This window comes from Nyctereutes procyonoides, unplaced genomic scaffold, assembly GCF_905146905.1.
Source record: "Nyctereutes procyonoides isolate TBG_1078 unplaced genomic scaffold, NYPRO_anot_genome, whole genome shotgun sequence".
Classification (NCBI taxonomy): Eukaryota; Metazoa; Chordata; class Mammalia; order Carnivora; family Canidae; genus Nyctereutes; species Nyctereutes procyonoides.
This window is the reverse complement of record NW_026575042.1, coordinates 23211671-23231760: the sequence shown is the minus strand read 5'-3', so window position 1 is coordinate 23231760 and position 20090 is coordinate 23211671.

Genomic DNA, 20090 nt, shown 5'->3' with positions numbered 1-20090 from the left:
GGTACTGCAGTGAATGAATGGATGATTGAATTGATGTAAAGACAACCTGTAGGAAACCATGGAGGACTTTAGATTCTATGTTAAGGAATTTAGACTTTATTTGGTAGCTGTATCAGTTAGCCACTACCACAAAAATAAATGTCATAATAGAACTATAGGCTTCTATTTCTTTTGCATCTGCAGATCAGTGGGTGATGATTAGCTGATTTAGGCTTTGCTCAGGGGATGATTATGCTCACTTTCACACACCTATAGTCTGGTGGGTCTATAGCTGATCTTGAGGTACACTTAGTGTGGGTTGGCACTGCTTCACTCTTCATTTTCCTCCTGGGACCAGCAAACCAGCCTGGAATTTTTAACTCAAGGTGATGACAGACCCAAAAGAGCAAAATCACCTGTGACAACAGTTCTCAAACCTCTGTGTGCATAATGGCTGCTAACATTCCATTGGCCAAAGCAAATTACATGGCTAAGCCCATAAGAGAAGGGCTAAGATTTAAATCTACCATAGTGAGCACTGTTACTTTATGATTTTCAGCAGTTTAGTGCTCCTTTACAGATTACTACACAACATTTAAAATTTTCTAGTATCAAGATATAATCTGGAGCCAACATTGACTTAATGACAGGTAACCATTGTGCAGTCTACCAATAAAATGGTTTCTAACATGCTTATGATGTCATAGTTATATCCTAATCACAATATGGCCAGTAAATAGGTCAATAACTTGGAATCAGAGATAGTTTGTCTTATACACAATTTATTTTCCGGCTTTTATCCTAGAAACAACAAAATGCTCCCTCTGCTCCCATCCAATTTCCCTTTTGTAGGAATTTAATTTATAAGACTGCTGACTTTAATTACAGATGGAAGCATGAAACTGTTCTATCAAAAAGTAATTGACTGTCATAATAGTATAGCTTTGAGATTTTCTTATTTTCCTTTCCCATCTAAAAAGAATAGGCTCTAGAGATTAGAGTTAATGATGCTGATGGTGTACTGATTGCTGGATTATTTGTTTTCTTTCTTCTTGCATTTGGGACTAACCTGATTATTTTAAGAACACCTGCAATTCTTTAGCAAATGTTTAATTCCAAACAGGGAAATTTGCCATCACATGTGGGTACTGTAATATTACAATGTGTTTCTAAAGAAGACAAGATGATAACTTTGTGTTTAATAGAAGGGCTAGCAGGGAATAATTTCAATAGTGGGCAAATATCTGGGAATTGGGACATTTGTCCCTAGCAGGATTGGGTTAAACAGAATTCCTAGGTTGTATTTCCTAGAAAACTGAAGTCACATCTCCTATATCCCAGAGGTGAAAGAGGTAGTGAATGTTATATTTTTGGAGTCCATTTGCTTATCAATATGGCCTACCAACAAATCTTTAATGAGTGTGTACTATATTACATGTAGTCAACCATTCGTTAAAATTCTTAACTTTTATGGATTGGAGCTAAGTGGAGTCATTTATTGACAGGTGAATCTTTTCATATGTCAAACTGTAATGTCTATTGCCCTTGTCCCAGTTAGAATCCACCAATCTAACAGTGTCCAAGAAGGGCTCTGTGCTTCCATTGCTAAAATGGAATAGACTTACTTGCTTGTGTTCTTTTTCTTTTACTGTATTAAAAGTCATTTTCTCCTCAACATCTGCCCCCAATTCTTCATTTTGCCAACTTTCTGCAAATGATTGGGTAATTTTATAATTGGTTTTATTTTAAACATAGGATGAAAGTAATTAAATGGTGAACAAAATCAATACAAGCAGGCACACTCCCATAAGGATACCCAAAGATGGTACATTGAAGCAAGTATATTTTCTTAACTCAGTATTTCATTAAAACACATTTAAAATAGTCTCTATTAAAGAAGTTTAATAAAATAACAAGCGAATAGATCTGATTCATTTGCTGGAATAAACATGGGTCTTAATCCCTAGATAATCCCAGCCAGACTGATGGAACAATGACAAATTTCCAAAACATTCTTCACTAGGCAGTTTTGTATAAACTTTGAGATGAAACCAGGTATATTTTGGAGATTCTATCACCCTGTATCTGTGACATTTCACATAATGACTTTGTAAAAATATATTCTGACACATTCTCATTAGCAAGTTATATAGGTTGCTTATTAAAGTAGTGGAAATTACTTTGAATGAACTCTGCAGAGCTGGGTAAGTGACTATGTGAGAATGAGTTAATCAGCTGTCTTTGTTAAATGTTTTTCTAAGTGTGGGACGCCTTGGCAGGTAATTTGGCTTTCTCTGATTTGCAGCTGCTGTCATCATTGCTATATGTGATTGATATGTCTGCCTGGACAGGTTTGTAACCTGACACTAATGTTGATGAATGGTTTAAAGATACTGAATTATTGATAATTTCAGAAGTGCCCCTGGAATTGGATCTAAGAGGCTGGTTTCCAAGTTACAACTCCATATCATGGTGATATGGTTGAGGCAACGTTTCTTTGTGGGGAGTTTTGAGTTAAGCTTCATATCCTATTGTGTGGTAAAAATGCAACTAATTATGCTATGAATTCTCTCTAGTAGAACAAATTCTATTCTCTGCTTTGGTATCATGTAGACATTCTTACATAAAATGGATTTCTTTACGGTTATCATGTCACACTTTTACCTGCAACCACTTTAAAAAGGGAGGCACCATTTTTTTTCCTTAATAGCTGCAGCATGTTTTGCCAGAAATGTAGAATGTTAGACTTAAATGGAACATTTGATAACACCCAGCCCACTATTTCTCAAAACCTCTCCAGTGTTAGAAGAAGGTGAATATCATGCATCCTCGAGTCTGGGGAGTAGAATATAAAACAAGTTATCTGAAGTCTTAAGATTTAGAATCTTCATCCATAATTTGGCATGTCCATTGAACCAAGATTTCAGATCAGCTGAGCTACTTTGCTTGCATAAATTAGTGAGAGAATCTCATCCTCCATCCTGTAGGAATTCTAATGCCTTTCTCAAGATGTCTGGAAATTCCTAAAGGCTTATGTTCTCTCAAACACCTGTCTCTGTGATTCTCTATTTCATTTCAGTCTTGCTGAAGATCTCCAGTTACTCTCACTGATCCTTGCCACTAGAACACCTTCCTTTCCCAACAATGTAATTTGTATAAGGTCATGTAGGAATACCAGACCTCCATTAAGATCTTTGAGTAGCAAAGGCCTTACACCATAGCCAAGTGCATGTTATAAGTAAGTGTTGGGCATCTTTGTTCTTATAGCCACTTCTCTTGCCCCTGCTGCCTGCCCCTTCTCACTAGCTCACATAAGTGGGCTCCTCTCCTTCCATCGTGTGGCTCATTCTATTACTTCATCAGTTTTTCTCTCCCCCATCCCCTGCTCCCTGGGCTCCATTCTTTTCTGAGTTTACCTATAAATTTTTACTAACTTCCTATCCAGAATGGTTTACCTATCTCTGTCTACCACTGGCACATTAAGGCTATTATACTTGGCACCTCTTTATAGTTAAACATTTCCATCAAGGTGGTTCCTTGAACAAGATTACTTTATTCAATAGATCAATTCTTTAGAGTCTCCCTTTCTTCTCCCCTGCTATATTGGTATTAAAAGTTTGTCCCCCTTAAATCTTCAATCTGTTTTCTGCTTCAACAACATGTGCCCATTCTTAACTGATAATTGTGTGCTTACCATTAAATATCCTGACGTTCCAGTTTGAGAAGCAAGGGGAGAAGCTGAAATAGACCCAATTACAAATGAGTAGTGAAATCCCGGGATACTGAGTGACCTCCTCCATGTCCCCAAATTTAGAACATTGAACAGGGAATACAAAATTCCTCTCTCATCATTCATGACAGACTAAGTCTTATTATTAGTGAAATTATGTTACACAAGAACATCTCTACTTTTCAATAGGGGTTCTTAACTGTGTTTATTTTTTGAAGGAAAATGTTGTGTTTTAATAAAAACCCATGTGAAAGCTTCAATGACCTGGGTTCTCCTTCTATTTGTACCTGCATTGAGTGGTTTGTGATAGCTTTATGAATATTACCTCCAGAAAATTTCATAGTTATTCTAAGTATGCACCATTATGTGGGAAGGTTAATCTATTTGCCAGATTCTGTCCTGGTTATATATGTTTTCCTTCACACTGATGGGTGAGTCACTTGATTATCAAAGAGCAGCACAACCTTGAGGAACTGCTGTCTCAGAACTGAGGACAAAGTTTCTATTTTGGTTCTTTCCTCCATGGATTTTTTTTTCTCTGACAGGTTTTGGGTTTTATTAAATTGCAGGATTTGTCTACACATATTCTTGTGGGTATAACTACACACTAAACACATTTTCTGAGTTCTTTGTGCTCTGAACTCTGCAAATTTTAATCAGAGGTTAAAATATGTGTACTGGGGCCCTTATCAAAATTTTAGAACTTATTTGGGGAGAAGAGACCTAGGTAAGTGAAAATTGGCAATGTGAGATTTAAAGACTTGAGGAAATAGAAGGAACAGAAAGCTAAATATGTATGATTGGTTGGGAAATGGTAGTTATATAGTCAAACACGTTTGTGCTCCTTTTAGTTCATGTGTAGGAAGCTATGAACTCTGTAAGGGAAGGCACTGAGACGTTCACTAAAATTTCCTTATTGTCTTCCAGGATTTAGGAATTTAGGGCTACTCATGAGGGATATGGACTTCAGAGGAAGAAATGCTAGGACAAACTGGAAGGAAGTACCGGTGGAAAGACATAGACAATTCCAGATAGACTGGAAGGAAACATCTAGGAGGAGCTGGAGATGGGTCTGGAAAGATGAGCAGAAGAGAGGGACCAGGCTGAAGTGGGAAGGTGTGCATTCCAGGCTGGGCAAACCTGGAGCAAAATGCCAAAGGGCACTAAAGAATATAATTTGGCAACTGTTAAACCAGAGTAGCGTGAAAGAAATACTAGGACATTAGGGGTAAAGCTGGAAAGGTGGGTTTGTGTGGGGTTGCAGATGCCTGTGAAAAAAGTACAAAGTGTTTTCATCTATTTTAAAAGTAATATGTTTGTTGTATGATTCAAATCCTATCAAAGTATAAAAAATAGAAAATGAAGGACGCCTGGGTGGCTCAATGGTTGAGCATCTGCCTTTGGCTCAGGGGGTGATCCTGGGTCCTGGGATTAAGTCCCACATGAAGCTCCCTGCAAGGGCGCCTGCTTCTCCCTCTGCCTGTGTCTCTGCCTCTCCCTCTGTGTCTCATGAGCAAATAAATCTTTAAAAAAGAAAAATAGAAAATGGTTTTACTCAGAAGTGGAATATAAGAAATTGTGAAACGGATTATAAGGAAAAGGAGAGGAATCGAGTGGGGAAAAATTAGAGAGGGAAGACAAACCATGAGAGACTCCTAGCTCTGGGAAACAAAGAGTTGAGGAAGGGTAGGTGGGTGTGAGGATAGGGTAACTGGGTGATAGGCACTGAGGAGGGCACTTGATAGGGTGTTATACTATATGTTGGCAAATTGAATCGAAACAAAAAAAATAGAAAATGAAAATCTGAATTGTATAAAATTGAGTTTGTATTAAATACACTTATAACCCACTTTTCCATATAACATGTGCATTATGGCTACTTTTCCATGTCCACCCACAAGTATCTATCTTGCTATTTTAATTCTGTGTGATCTTTTATAATGTACCATAATTTAACCAAATTTCCTATTGAATAGATTTTCTTGATTTCACGGGTATACAAATTATCACAATACATATCCTGTTCCTATTTTGGGGTACTGATTATATCTTAATGAATTCCTAAAACTACTAGGTCAAAAAGGGCATACTGTCATGGGCTGAATATGTGCCCCCTCCATCTCTCCCCATTAGTCATATGTTGAAACCTCACCCCCAATATGATTTTAGGAGGTGTAGAGCCTTTAGGGAGAGGATCAGGTTATAAGGGTGGAATGAGCCCTTGTGAATGGGGCTAGTGCCTTTATAAAGAGACCCCAGAGACTCTTGCCCCTTTAGTCAGGTGAGGACATAGTAAGAAGTCTATAAACCAGGAAGAGGGCTCTCACCAGACAACAAATCTGTCATTGCTTTGATCTTGAACTTCTTAGCATTCAGAACTATGAGAAGTATGTTGTGTAAACTGTCCAGTCCGTGTTTTTTTTTTGTTTTCTTTTGCTATAGCAGCCAGACTAAAATAACATACTTATTTTTATTTATTTATTTATTTATTTATTTATTTATTTATTTATTTATTTATTTTTATTTTACATACTTATTTTAAATTTTGATCCATGTTCCTAGATTACCTACCAGAAATTCCATCATCAAGGGGGGTGGTGCTCTGGGGAGGGGGTTGAAGGGGAGGAGGGGAGGGCATTTGTGCTTATCTCCCTTTCTATTCCCAGAGATGTGTATTGCCCGAAGAGGGACTATAGCAGATTCTCTAACAATGGTGAAGTGGATAGTAGTGATAATTATTCTATGGGGAAGAAACATGGAAGACCGAAGAGCCTGATATGAGGGTATTACACTGGTATAGTGGTAGGTGGATGAGAGCCACAATCAGAGCAGTTTCTGAAAAAGGTTGAATTAGAGAAGTAGAAAAAAGATTGAGGGACTACATGTGTAGATCAGTGAGAATCCTGCCATGGCCACTTTGTATGCCAGTGGTGTGCAGACCTAATTGGAACCAGTGGTCCGAGGATCATTCAGTTACATTGTAGCCAGACCACAGCCAGCCTGAGGAGTGCTTGTCTCATTGCAGAGCTCAAGTGTGGCCACTCAAACAGCAGCACCCGAAGATACTGCTTTCTTGGGGCTCCTGGGTGGCTGGCTCAATTGGTTAAGTGTCTGACTCTTGATTTCAGCTCAGGTCATGATCTGAGGTCTTGAGATGGAGCTCTGCATTGGGCTCTGCACTGAGCATGGAGCTTGCTTGAGATTCCTTCTTCCCCCTGCAACCCCCCCCCCCCATCTACCCTTCCCTCTGCTTGTACTTTCTCAATCAAAAAACAAAACAAAACAAAAAAACAAAGACCCTGCTTTCTTGATATGAGCAGAGGTGATTCATAGCATTTGGCTTTGAAAGGTCTACCAGTTGCCCCTCTCCCAAACCTAGACTGTATCAGCAGCAAAACTTTCTCTATATTTAAATTTAAAAATTAACTGAGAGAAAACTTAGTATAGTTTAGTATTTCTTAAAGTAATTTGGTTTTTCTCACAGATTTCCCTCTTGTGTCCACAAATGTGGACATGCCATAGTTGGCTCTCTGAGAGGTGTGACATGAGACATTACTTGCATAATGGAGCATTCATCTTACTATCATTAGTTTCCTTTTCTGCTTCTCTTTCCTGCTCCTTGCCAGCTAAGCCAATTGTGATGTTTGCCAGCTAACTCTGCTTCTCATTGTTGATATCCATCTGTGAAATCTGTGCCTTTCTGTACTTGCCTTGTCCATCATTATAATGCAGGAAAAGCTGTTGTGTTAGTACCTCATTGTAACATGCAGTCCATTTCCAGGGTTAGCTGCAATATAAACCTCATCAAATGCTGTGGTCTCTGATTGGCGTCAGCAAACTTCTGTAAAATGTCAGGTGGTAAATACTTGAGGTTTTGTGAACCACGTACAGTCTCTGTGGCATGCCTTTTGTGTTTTGTTTGAAATTTTTTTTTGACGATTCTATAGAAACATAAAAACCATTATTTGCTCACAGATCGAATGAAAAAGGGCTGTAGGTTTGGTCCACAGCCATGTATTTCTGACTCCTTGTCTAAGAGGGGACATTGTGAGAATGAAAATTTTCTGCTTATAGCAACACTTATCTAAGAGACAACAAAACTGAATTTGTTTTCACTAGGATTTTTCTAAAGGATCATGAAATTTGAATGACCTCACCACTCCAAGACCCTTATTGGGTCTCATTTGAAAACTCCTTTTTGGCCAATGAACAATGGAATTTGCTTTAAGCAATTATGTACAGACTGGAGGACTCCTTCCATGCTCTCTAGAGTACGAGTTTTCAAACCTACTTTCTTTGAAACTCCTGAGTTCCCTCACCTCTACTCCCAAGGTGAACTACTCAGTGAATTTTGACATGTTGTATGTTCTCCTGCCTGTCAAGTTAATAAACTTAGGTTTTTTTTCCCCCCTTTGGTAGTTTTTGTTGTAGTCTTAGGCAATTCCTTATGTGAAAAATTCAGATATAAGTGAGCTGGTCGGAAAGTTCTTTTGGATGTTAGGTAAGGAGGATTTTTCTTATGGTTTCTTTTTCTTTTTTTTTTTTCTTATGGTTTCTGAAACTGTTTAGAGCAAGAGTAACTATTTAATCTGTTTGGGAATAATAGGGGAATGAACAGATAAAGCCATCTTATTTGTATGCAGAGGGTGGGGAGATACTGCTTTATTAACAAAATGGAGCAAAGATCTTGTCTTTGAAATCAAGACAATCTTTTTCATTATAATACACATATATTTGTGTCATGCACACATGCAGTTAGTGTTTTATATCAGTGTTTCTCTTGTAGAATATACATATAAGCAAATAAGTTATTTGACAATTGTCTATATAATTGAAGCCTAGAGAAACTGGATTCTACTTCTCTGAGCATTTTGAATGCAATAGTCCTTCTGCTGAAAAGATCTGATCACAATAATTCTCTATTTCTTTTACCCTTATCTGTCTATCTGTGATGCAACAAATATCGAAGAGGCCTAGGCCAAGCTGACTTGAGGCTGTGGTTCTACCCATAATTGAATGTGTGGTGACCAATGCAACCAAATTTGTAACTATGAAGATAGCCCAAAAATCTATGTATACCCATCACTCTTATTCATTTTTCCTATCTTGACAAGACTCTGAGGTTAATAATATAGAGTGATTATTAAGAGTTTCTTTATGTTGTAGATTGCAAAAGTAAATGTTTCCTTTTAATCTAAAAATATGAATACTCTGCTTATCTAAAAACTGTACAGTTTTTTGAGGACTCTTAAATTTATATATTTTAGATAAAATGTTCTAGTCTCCAAGCTATTCTATTTGCTGGGTAGAATCGGTTCAAATCCTAAAGTACCCAAGACATTGCCAAGTCAAGAGGTATGTTTTTTGTTTTTTTATCCTGTAGAGATGGTGGGGCCCTGGCATTATCTCATATATTCAAATTATATTCAGCTTCCCTGACCTTAAAGCTATATTAGGTTTTAATTCACACTCTTTTAATACAAAATTTTTCACTAATGTAGTGGCATACATCCTTAGAATTAAAAGATTTTTAGGGAAATCCAGATTTACATGCTATTAGAGTCTGTGTTTTTAAAGTACGATTTTTTTCCCCTTAAAACTTCTGTTTAAGATGGAAGAACACTGGTAAAGCTAAAACCTATATGCCTTGTTTGGTATTTGGCAAGCTAACTTATTAATGTTTTAGTATTTAGCTGCATTTCATACCGTGTCCTGATTTCTTCTCATGTGGCAAGCATTGTGCTTGGTATTTGGAAAAGCAAGATAAATAGACTTTTCTCCCTACTGAGTACAATGTCTACTAGAAGAACTGAAATGATGAGAGTACAAGGTGCTCTGGGTACTAATGGAAGTATGTACAAGGTGCCATCAGCGTATAAGAGAGAATAATTAGCACTGAGCAGAGTAGAGCATGGAAGTCTATAAACTAGCAAATGTTAAAGACTAGAAGTGAAGACTAATTCAAAGTGCATATACAGAGTTCTCAGAATTTGAATACTAGGTGAAGTGGTCTGGATACATGCACTTATAAACACAGATAATATATGGGCGAGGACTTAAGAAGCTCATAGTCTGTTAGAGAAAACAAAAGTGAGTAGGTAATAATAATACATTAAGAAAATGGTACATTGAAGATATGAATCAAAATCTGTAGGAATGTGCGAGGCATTGGGGAGATAAGGATCAGAGAAGGCTTCTGATGGGGAAGCTGGGGTCCAGTCTGGAAGGATGTGTAGGAAGAGACAAGGAAAGCTAATAGGGACAAAAGATGAATGTTCTAGGTAGAGACCAGTATATGCAAGGGCCTCAAGTCCCAAGAGACAGTCTAGCACCTTTAGGGAAGTGTGACCTGAGTGCAAGCAATGAGCGAGATAAGATTCGCTGCTGTACAAATAGAGGGTATTGTCTGCCGTAGAAATGGTAGGAGGAATTTTTGAAATGTTTAAAATGAGGATAGCACCAAACCAGCCTTTAAAGTGTTGCCCTAAAAGCAATGTGGAGAATGATTGGAGCAAAATAGGAGACAAAAGGACCATGTGGTTTCTTATAGGATCTGGATGGAAAATGAAAATGGTCCAAACTCGGGCAAAGGCAGTGAGTATGGAGACAAAGATTGTCACATAATAAGAAAGAATTTAGTGACCTGGGAAAGACTCAGAAGGAGACGTGTAGGATAGCACCAATATTTCTGGTTTGTAGTTGGTAGTGCCTTTCCAAATGGAAGTGATGGCAAAGGAGGAGAGGTGATAGGGCAGTTTGGCAGGAAAACTGTAATATGCCTTCAACTGAACACAGTTAAGATGCCAATAAGATCCAGATAGAGTAGTTGGAAAAATTAAGTTTAGAATTGAAAAGAAACAGGAATCTAAAATACATATTTGGGACCTTTCTGTATCTGGTTTTAATTGAGTAATATTGAGTTACTCAGTTAATTAAGTAAATAACATTGAGTAAATAACATTGGGCCAGGAACAGATTCCAGTGAATCTGAATACATAAGGAATGAAATGAGGGGGGCGCTGAGGAAGAAAATCAGAAAGAATATTGACAGTAAGTATCCAGTGAGGCCAGAAGAAAACCAGGAAAAGGTAGTATCACAGAAGGGGTTCCAAGATAATGGAATGGCCAACCTTAAACAGTGATACAGAGAGGCCATGGGAGGGCAAAAGGAAAAACAGTACACAAAGACTGAAATACATACTGGATTGAAACAAAAAGCATGTGAGATTAAAGCTAGAATGTAGTTGAGTGAAAGAGAAATGAGGGTGGTACTAATGCGTGTGTGTGTGTGACTTACCTTTGAAGGAAATATCCAATAAGTAGAAGAGTGATGTGTGGCTATTTCTAAAGATGCACAGTTCATCTTTGGTGTGGTTGGGGACTGTAAACTTCTCGAAGAGTGCATGGCAAGTAGCAAGCATTGAATTCATTCATTGCTTGAATGCAAAAACAAGATAGGAGATACTTGAGGTCTATACATCAATTAATAATAGTAATAATAATAATAATAATAATAATAATAATAATAATAGAAACTCCATATAGATGATTGCTTCCACCAAGGGAGAGCAAACTGCGAGACAGCTGGCTGGAAAAGAGACTGAGACTGAGACTAAACATGGAATATCACCTTAGAATGAAGATTCCCCTTTACTAGATCTGTACCAAATAGGATGCTCAATAATGCTAGAGAAATTCAAGGCAATTCCATCATGAAATTGGGAAGTTGAGACCTCTTCAAATTTTAAGGTTTTTGTGGTTATAAAACCAGCATGTGCTAATCCCAGAATGCCCCTTTAAAAATGACACAGATAGTTCAGGGGCACCTGCAAGGCTCAGTTGGTTAAGACTCCATCTCTTGGTTTCAGCTCAGGTCATGATCTCAGGGTAATGGGATCGAGCCCTGTGTGAGGCTCTATGCTCAGTAGACAGTCTGCTTAAGAATCTCTTTCCCTCTGCCCCTCTCCCTACTCTTGCATTGCTCTTTCTCCAAAATAATTTTTTTTTAAATGACACAAATCCAGTTAATTATGTGTGTAACTGAGGTGGAAGGACTGAATTATTTGCAAGAATACCCTTGATTCTGTACTTGGCATTCTGAGTACTAGTTTTCACTTACAAAGTGCTTTGCTAGTGTTAATCTTACTGACAGCTTTTTTTTTTTTTTTTAAATACCCCTCTGGGGTGAGTTAGGTCTTCCATTAACCCTAATAGTCCATCTCAGCAGGAAGGACACTAATGAGAAACCAAATCCCATTCACACTTTACAGTCTCCCAGCCCAAGTTCCTTTCCAAAGGCTTCATCATTCTTCTCAGCAGATGAAGAGATATCAAAACTGGCTTAGCAGAGAACTTGTGGCCAAGGTTGAGGCAACTAAAGTATAGCTATCATGTGATTTATAACATGATATTCTCTAGAATAAACATGCATGCTGCTTAGGTTACATATTTTTTCTTTTTAGTTGTTTTGAAACACCTGGTAAGGTCATATTCTAAAGAAAAGCTTTATGGGAGCTGTATTCTCAGTTTTGAAGGGGAAAAATACTTCATTGATATAAAAATCTAATGGAAACAGAAAAGGGAAATCTCATACATGAGGGCAATAGTAATCAGTAAAGGAGAATAAGACTGACTTACATCAAATCAGGTACTTAAACATCTAGTCTTATTAGCTGGGCAAGCCCGGTGGAGACAGCCAGGCTGGAGTCCTGACTGAGGCCTGGGTGGAGTGTCCTCCCCTCAGGTGAGACTTCCTATTAACCATTCCCATGAGGGCTGGATTTATGGGGCAAATGATGGAGTCTGAAGTTAAACATTTGTTGGCCTACATGCAGTTTGGAGGGAGCTGCATTCCTACTTTATCGTGTCTTTACATATTCAAGGAGCCAGGGCTGGGTGTGTTTGCCTCCCCTCTGGATTCCATTCCCTAGGGGGCCAGTCCAGCCTGAAGCCAGAGGGGATGCAAGGGAAGATCTATAGCTCTTGGCGTGTGACCAGAAGGCCCAGTTCTGACCTGGAGACCAGCTAACATCAACTAACCAGGCTCCTGAGGTCACTCAGGTAGTGTAAGTCTCACAAACAGTGTTTTTTAGCCTGTCTGCATATGTGGTTATATAGGACAAATCACAGAAACTTCCATCCATACTATACAGGTCAAGAAAACTGCCCCTGCCTCACCCCTATGCCAACTCTAAGCATGTTTGTGAAATGTGAGAGACAGGTGATCACTGCATTTGAACTAGAATTTCATATATTAGTATGAGTACAGTCTAACTCTCTGGCCCAACTTCGAATATGTGCAAGGCAACCTCCAAGGAAGTTGTAGCTCCTGACTACACATAAGCTGCACTGGAGAGTACTTGCAAGAGGCTGAAGTTCTGTACTACCTGGTTTCAGGAACAATCTGGTGAAATTTGAATTTTATCATTCATGTGACCACATTGGTTTTCCCGGTGGCACTGGAGAAGTCAGGTTACCTCCATTTTGTATAAAATCTGAGATCTTTCCTGTGACAGCTGGGTACTCATGGTACTTGTGCTCCAAGATGAATTTTATTTTTGGGGAATTTACAGATGCTATATGAAACAAAGTCTGGTGAAATAATGTTAGTGATTTAGCTGGATAACTTTGGTAAAGGTAAAACTTAATTATATAGTTTTTTTTTTTTTCCATGTGGATTGTGCCAAAGCCCTGGGAGTAATTCCAAAGAAATAGTTTTCGAGCACAGGAATATTCATTGAATAATCCTCTCTAAAGTTGGTACTCTGAAGATCTGTCTTAGTGATTAGTGTTGAGGTATGTCTGTTTAAAAGGCCTCATCTAGCTTTGTGCTATATATCTCTGAAGTAAACTTGAATTTGTACAATTCACATTATAATGATAATATATCTCTTAAATGAATTGGTTTCTTGTGTTGATACTTAAGCCAGAAACCTACTTCTTAGATCATGCTTGACACATGGATTTTCCCATTTATTTTTTTGTTTTTTAAAAAATATCCTCCAAAATTGTCTTGTATCATTGTACCATAGACATAATACCTTCATGTTCTTGACAGGTCTGTATTTGCACACAGCCATTAATTTTCCTTTAACAGTGTTTGCATGCAGTTTAGAGTTGCTATGACTATCTTAAGAAAGCTAAGTGTTACAGAACTTCTTGGTTTTATTGGTGTCTGGTACAAACTACAGTTGTCACTGAATCACAACTATATATAATAGTAACAATCTAAAGTATATTCTCATTTCTTGTGGGGAGAGTATCCAGGTGTGGGTTTGTTGGATGACATGGTAAGTGACTGTTCATAAGAAACTACCTAAATGTCTTGGAAAATATCTATACCATTCTTTCTTTTCGCCAGAAATAAATGAGAGTTCTGGTAGTTCTGGATGCTTGCTAGCACTTTGTTTCCTGATTTTCTTTTTTGTTCTTTGTTTTTGGTCATTCTAGTAGTGATGTGGGGTTATTGGTTATTTCATTGTGACTTTAATTATATCCTTAGTCACAGAAATAGGAATTTTTGTTAGTCAAGAAAACTGACCACTGGAGTAGAATATTGAACGAGATGAGTTTTTAAACTCCTCAACATAATCCTTCTAAGATTATCAAATACATTAAGTAATATATACCAGTTGTTATCAAGAAGATAACTTGAGGTTGTACTTCATGGGTAGATGTATTGCATATGGAGATAAATGTTACTTTCCTTAATTTCTTTGAAGTCAGTTTTGTAATTTAAATTTTCAAACCATAATAGGCATTACTTGGATGGTGGTTTTATTTTCTAAAAAATAATCTAGAAATCTAGTGCATGCATTTCATTATGAGTAATTTATATGCAATATTGTAGACTCCAAATACAACTTCTGTATTAGTGCACATAAAAAATTATTGTAGAATTAATTGACTATTATTTTTTCTTATGGTAGTCAATTCTATTGCTTTGTGATTTTTAAGTGTGCTTGGCTTGAAGTACATACTGACTGCCTAGGAACTGGCCTCTTCTTACACTTCAAAACACTTTGAATAAATGGTAAGTGCTTTTGAAAATAGTCTTCTGTGCATGTTCTGATGGCTTGGGACTAGTAATAAGTTATGTGCTTGTGTCAAGTGCAGGTCTGGTGTGGCATTATTATCAACTATTTTGACAAATGATGCAATTTACTGTACTCTCCAGATTTTTTTTTCTTATAGCATTACATAGCCATGTAGAATATTTGAACTGTTTTCTTTTCCCTGATGGAGAAATTGACACTCAGAGTAGAGATACATCAAGTTGAAGAGGCTTCGGTACATAATTCTTGATATATTGATAATTTTTGATAATTCTGACTCCCTAATATTCTTTTTGCCTCAATTATAGAGACAGAGAAGATAAATGGATTTTTTTTTTGCTTAAATATGTATATATTACCAGGATTTAGCCATTTCATTTTTGCTTATGTGGATGAAAGCCCCACTTTCTCTAGATAATTTCAAAGAATTTCAATAAAGAATGATGACAATGAATCCATTATTTTAAACTTCTCTTATGAGACCATGAGGATACTATATGTTGGCAAATCGAACTCCAATAAAAAAATATTAAAAAAAAAGTGCTCCTTGAAGTATGGTTCATACATAGATGTTGGTCCACAAACTTGTCTGAAGTGAAATATGTATAGAAATTAAGAGGATATATTTTGATACTCCTAAAGCTATCTGACCTTGTCATGATTTCCAAGTAATACAGAATACAGAAATACAGTAATATAGAAATAATAGTCCATGGTGGCTTGGGTGGGTAGAGAAGGAGGGGCAGTTTGACCCTTCATCACAGATGCTTTGAGAAGCACCAACCCACAACATGGTAGCCCTTATCTGTATTCTTTGACTTTGAAATACTTTTCATTGACTACTATGCAACAGATATTAGTCTGTTTTGAGTATATCTTATTTACTCTTCATAATATTCCTACTATGTGCTCTTGTTAGATCCATTTTAGACATGAGAAAACCAAAATACAAAGTAGTATCTTGGGACACCTGGGTGCCTCAGTGGTTGAGTACCTGCCTTCTGCTCAGGGTGCGATCCTGGAGTTCCGGGAGTGAGTCCTGCATTGGGCTCCCTAAAGGGAGCCTACTTCTCCCTCTGCCTATGTCTCTACCTCTCTCTCTCTCTCTCTCTCTCTCTCTCTCTGTGTCTCTCGTGAATAAATAAATAAAATCTTTAAAAAATAAATAAAATCTTTAAAAATAAAAACACAAAAAACAAGCAAGATACTTTGTTTTTAAGGTTACCTGCTAGCTATATACCTCAAGATAACTGGAAGGAAGAAAATAGCTCTGGTTGAAATGATGATTCTTTAACAGTAGTTAATGCTGATTTCCCTTCTTGCCTATGCAGTTTCAGGACAGAGAGTGATGTTATAGATATCATAGGACTTTCTCAGTTACTAGGTGCCCCTGGCTTGTGGATGGCCAAATGGGACAAACCGATACAAATAAATAACATCTTCCAGTTTCAACAGTGAAAGAAGTCTTTCCCTGCCCCAGAGAAAACACTTCAGATGTATGTGTTAACACTGGAATAAATCTCATGTGGTTAGAGATACAACCTGGCATGTCAGCCCGGCTCTTCTGTCCCTTGGACTCTGCATAGAAAATCTGATGATCATTGTTGCAACTTCTGTCATTTCCCATTTTGTGTCCCTTTGTTGGTTCTTTATGAAGCAAGAATGGTGGGTGGGTGTTGACAATGACTAAAGGTTATTAGCAGATACCATAGTGAGGTGCTAATGGTGCATGTAAGAAGGTGTGGAGACTGGAGGAAAGACAAAAATGGCTATAGGTTCAGAGGACAACAGAGTTGTGAACAGGGCTCCCATTTCCTTGGGAAACTTCCACATCATCTCTATTGATGCTTAGTATCATTTTTTAAAAAAGATTTTATTCATTTATTCATGAGAGACACAGAGAGGCAGAGACATAGGCAGAGGGAGAAGCAGACTACCTGTGGGGAGCCTGATGTGGGTCTTGATCCTAGGACCCCAGGATCACGATCTGAGCCGAAGACAGATGCTCAACCCCTGAACCACCCAGGTACCCTGGGATTCAATTTTGTTCTTAGATTCCATATCACCAGTGTGTACTGTAACCATTAAATAATTATGCCTAAAACACTTGATAGGGTGCATGGTATAATAGAATTTTGCAGTAAATGGAAGTGTCTGGCGTTTTCCTACTGCCTGTGTGGTTTTAGATTATATGCTAGGTGCAGGGAGAGAAGTTCCCTGTGTGATTCTTTGACCTGACACAATTCCACAAGACATAACTACATTGCAGAATGAATATAATATGGTAGAATTTAATGAGACTTTAGTGTCAGATTGCCCTGAGTTTAAATCTTAGTCCTAATACTTTCTGGTTATATCATCTTAGGTTAATGAATTTGCCCATCAAATTTTGTTTCCTCATCCGTAAAAGTAAAAATAAGTGACATATTCATAAGGTAGTGGTGGTACAATATATGAAAGTGAGGGATCAGTATCTGGAATATAGGGAAGAACCCTATAAGTGTTGACTTTATTTCTTCAGGTATCAGTTTTTCTTAGTATATAAACCGAGGGTGGAGGGAGGTTATGGATTGTTTCCTTGTCTTTCCGAAATTCAATGATTCTTAGATGCCAACATGATCATCAAAATTATGGAGTAATCCCATTAACTCTGAATAGCTCATTATGCACAGTGATTTTTTTTTTTTCCAGCCTCTGCCTACATGAACATGAATTAGTTTGGCCTTTACTTCTACAAGTTCAGATGTGTAAAGGCCTCAAACTATTTTCCTTCAGTAAAGACTTAGATTTTTGTTGACTTGCAAGTATTGATAAAACTTAGTTCTTGCTAAAGAACTGAATTCAGCACAAATAGATCCAAATATGAAAAAGCTGAAGGTAAACAATGGCTTGTGTACAGCTTCATTTTAAACAATGAATGCCTTTCTGCCTCTCTAATGATACATGCATGATAGACATATAATTGTTTTGGAATTAATAAATAAGGATATAATCCACAAATGATGTTTATCCTTTTCTAAAAGATTAATTGTAACTTCTCGTCTCACTTTAATCTTGTTTTTCCGCAATCTGTCCCTCAGGTTTAAAAACAAACAACAACAACAACAACAAATAAAAACTGTGGCTGCATGAATGTCTCTCAAAAGTATTAAACACATGCTCCATGGAAAAAGGAGTTCAGTGACTACATTAGGTTAAGCTTTCTAGTCTTTCTTGGGCACCCCCCTCCCCCCGAACACATGAAACTACTCTGTACTTTCAACAAACTAAAGAACTTCTCTCAACTTCATTGTCTAAAAGGTCTACTTAAGTTCTCAGAGCCAAAAGCTTTTTACATTTTGCATTCTTTATGCATAGTAAAACAAAACAAAACAACAAACTACAGAGAAGTTCATTTAAATTTTAAAATTATTTCCAGTAGGATTACGACCATGTTTTCTTAAAATTTATTAAACACACAATTTCACTGTGCAAACATAATCATAGGACAGGGCTTATTTGTTGTTGTTGTTAACAACCCTTTTTGCTCATTCACATTTCCTCATTCACTCTCTTCCCCACATATATGGGATTTCTACCAGCCTATCCTCTTATCTAATATAACTCATTGAAGCAACTTGGTATCATTTCATTTTTTCATGTAGTCACATGAAACTTTGTATCATTTCATTGTTTCATGTAATCACCTATCCTTAGAAAATTAGGCTTTATTTTACAAAGATGAGTATATCACTCCTTTTTTTTCTCATAAAATAGTACACTAGAAAATTCTAATTCAGTTGTTAGACATCGGATTCATCCTCCTAGTAGTTGCATAGCATTCCATGATACAGTCATAAAATAATTGAACTCTTTCTATATTGTAGTCACTTTGTTTTTTTTCCTATTTTGTACAATGCTATAAACATCATTTTACATTATCTTTGTATACTTTTATGCCTTTTATCTGTGTAGGATAGATTTCAGAGGAGGGATCTCTGGGCAGAAAGAGAATATGTGTTCTGAGTCTTACTATTGTCAGTCTGATGAAAGGCTGTGATGGTATCCTCTTGCAATGGATGAAAGTATAACCATTCTCCATCTCTGTCAGGAGTAGTTATTATGGACAGACAGTTTGGAGAAAACACATCAAATCTTCTCGACTTTATCCTGGTTTTTATCCATACTTGGAATGGATATTACTTGTAGGTTTCAAATAACTTTTAGTTGATCTCTTTTTTAAGTGCTCTTTCTGTGTCTTTATTTTCTGCTCTGGGCTCTTCAATGCCTTGGATGAATGTGAATTTTCTGGATTTACACTTCTATGTATTGAGCTACTTGGAAATGCTGGGGCATTTCCAAGTTTCATTGGTTAGTGCTCTTGCTTCCTTTTTTCTTTTTTTCTTTTGTGAGAACAATTCTGGGAAAACTTTCGGGAAGTCCTAGTAAAATTGAGCCTATATTACCCATGTGGGTAGGGAGGGGTCCTTACGACAAAAATGACCCCTCTTATCAGCATTCTTTCTTTGTCTCATCCACCCCACCCCCTTGAACTCTTCCCTAATATTACCTCTCAAATAAACCATCTGCAAACAGATCCTCATCCAGAGTTAGCTTTAAGAAAACCCAAGAAAAGATAGGTCCTTCTGGTATTTCTCAGTCTGATGGCTGTAAAGTGATATATTGTGGCTTCAATTTTCACTTTTCTGATTAGTAGGGAAGGTGATCGATCACCTTTTCCTATGTCCAATGTCCATGCTGGTTTTCACTATTGTGGATTGTCTGTTCAATCCTTAGCCCATTTGTTTATCAGATATTTGTGTGATTTTTTTTTTTTGGTAGTTTTAAGATCTTTGGAGTCTGTCTATTCTCTTAAAACTTCTAATTTATATTCTAATTTATATTCTAATTTCTTTATGTTAATACTATATTGATTTGATTATGATGGCTTAATGTATTTTCATTCTTTTTTACCTATTTGTTAGTCATTATTTAAATAATTAATACAATTTATAAGAACAATTATATAGGAATTCTAATTCTAATGAAAGTGCATTAAATTCATACAGTAACTTGCACAAAATTACCTTTTATGATACTAAGGCTTTTCATGCTACAAAGTGCATAGCTTTCTATTTATTTAGTTCTTATAGTCTACAATAAGATTTTTATAATCAGCTTGCTTCATGGTTGCTGACCTGTCCTTACACTTGGTCTATAATCCTAGTATATACTCTACTGGCTACACTTCCCTATAGATACTGACAAATGCCTGTTTCCTTGATCACTATATCTTGTTGGCTGTCCGTGTGGATCACGGAGATGGATCTCTCATCTTCCCTTTCACT